The sequence below is a fragment of the Prunus avium genome, unplaced genomic scaffold, assembly GCF_965620075.1.
Source record: "Prunus avium unplaced genomic scaffold, drPruAviu1.hap1.1 HAP1_SCAFFOLD_61, whole genome shotgun sequence".
In the NCBI taxonomy this organism is placed as follows: Eukaryota; Viridiplantae; Streptophyta; class Magnoliopsida; order Rosales; family Rosaceae; genus Prunus; species Prunus avium.
The window spans coordinates 22,501-25,000 of NW_028276917.1; positions in this window are offsets into that span (position 1 = coordinate 22,501).

Genomic DNA, 2,500 nt, shown 5'->3' on the forward strand with positions numbered 1-2,500 from the left:
GTTTGCAACGAAACATTTGTTTTTAATTTTGTTGGTTTGAAATTGTTTTGAAAAGGTTCTTTAAATCTAGTGGGTTTGCAACTCATAAGAGCGTCACTTTCAACGTCCCCGGCATTGGATTGAGTTTCTAAAAACAACCGTGCACACCGAGGTTAAACTTTACCGGCTCCACTCCGACTCGCCGCTCGCCCACTAGTCCGAAGGCAACAAAACATTTGTTTTTCATTTTGATGAAAATTTCTGTTTTTAAATCTTGTTGGTTTGAAATTGTTTTGAAAAGGTTCTTTAAATCTTGCGGGTTTGCAACTCATAAGAGCGTCACTTTCAACGTCCCCGGCATTGGATTGAGTTTCTAAAAACAACCGTGCACACCGAGGTTAAACTTTACCGGCTCCACTCCGACTCGCCGCTCGCCCACAAATCCGAAGGCAACAAAACATTTGTTTTTAATTTTGATGAAATTTTTTGAAAACATTGGCTTGGCAAGCCCCAATCCGCGACTATCCACCCACCGCCACCCCACACGGGTGGTTGTTGTTGAGAAATGAGGTTGTGGTCGACATGCCCGTGCATTTGAGAAGGAGTTCCTAGCACTCCATGCTCTCCCATGCCAAAAAAAAGCCTAGACAACCCCATTTCGCAACTTTCCACGCCTTTTTTTTCCTCCCTCACCCATGGCGGCGGCGTGGTGGCGGCGGCCGGATTCCGGCCACCACCGCCATGGGTGGCAGCCCCCCGACCCCGACACCAAACCCATAATACCGAGGCAACATATCGAGGCAACATGACATGGGTGTGGCGTGGGGGAAGGGGGCTGCAGCTAGGAAGGCATGGGCTGCCATGCATATGCAGGCAACACACACCCCCCTATATAGCATTTTATGCATTTAGCCCTTTGACAGGAAGAGACATCACCTATGCGCGAGGAGTCATAATGGGCTCTAAATAATTCAATACAAGGTATTTGGACGTGATTTTTTGCAGGGATACTAAGAAACATGCAATCTATGATGGGAAAAAGTTTCATAAATTTTTGAAGTCGGGAAGTATTTTTTATTATTTTTAGAAGTCGTAAAATTGAAAAAATCATTAAAACAAATCCGGGAGGAATTTTTTAGTTTTGTAAGTTGGAGAAGGTCCTAAAAATCATAGACTACTTATGGGGAGCTTATTGTGCGAGGAAATTTCAATAAAAACGGGGTTTGACAAGATTTGAAAAATTCTGTCGACATTTGAAAAAACCTGGAACCATGCTGCCGGCATGCTGCGCACATGCTGCGCGCAGGCTGCGCGCATGCTGCGCGCAGACTGCGCGCAGACTGCGCGCATGCCATGGCAGGACAAGTTTCGCTAGCCTCACTGTCGACAGATGCGCAAGCTGCGCGCACAGGCTGCGCGCATGCTGCGCACAGACTGCGCGCATGCTGCGCACAGACTGCGCGCACGCTGCGCGCATGCCATGGCAGGACAAGTTTCGCTAGCCTCACTGTCGACAGATGCGCAAGCTGCACGCAAGCTCCGCGCACGCTGCGCACAGCCTGCGCGCATGTTGTGCGCAGGCTGCGCGCAGGCGCCGCGCATGCCATGGCAGGACAAGTTTCGCTAGCCTCACTGTCGACAGATGCGCAAGCTGCGCGCACAGGCTGCGCGCACGCCATGGCAGGACAACTTTCGCTAGCCTCACTGTCGACAGAATCAGCACGCTGCGCGCAAGCTGCGCGCGCGCATGGCAGGACAAGTTTCGAAAAATTCTGTCGACAGGCTGCCGGCATGGTGCGCGCACGCTGCCGGCATGCTGTGCGCACGCTGCCGACATGCTGTGCGCACGCTGCGCACAGGCTGCCGGCATGCTGCGCGCAGCCCATGGCAGGACAAGGTCCGAAAAAATCTGTCGACATTTTTACGCCGTGGTAGGCTTCCGCTTCGCGTCACTTTGTCGACATTCAAGCCTACCATTTGTATTGAATTTTTCAAACCTTGTCAAACCCCATTATTCAAATGTCGAAAAATTTTGTCGACATTTTTACGCCATGATAGGCTTCCGCTTCGCGTCACTTTGTCGGAATGCATCGCATGGCGAGGCAAGGCCACGGCATGCCAAGGCGAAGGCAACGCATGGCTTGAATGGCTTGGTCAAGGCCACATCATGGGCACGGCATGCCAAGGCAAGGCGAGGCAAGCCATCCTTAGCCTCGCCTACACTCACTTTCTCGGAATGCATTGGATGATGAGCAATTCCAAGGTAAGGCAACGCATGGCTTGAATGGCTTGGTGTAGGCCACAACTTGGGCATGGCATGCCAATGCAAGGCAAGGCAAGGCAAGCCATCCTTAGCCTCGCCTACACTCACTTTCTCGGAATGCATTGGATGATGAGCAATTCCAAGGTAAGGCAACGCATGGCTTGAATGGCTTGGTGTAGGCCACAACTTGGGCATGGCATGCCAATGCAAGGCAAGGCAAGCCACGCCATCCGAAGCCTCCAATAACCTCACTTTCTC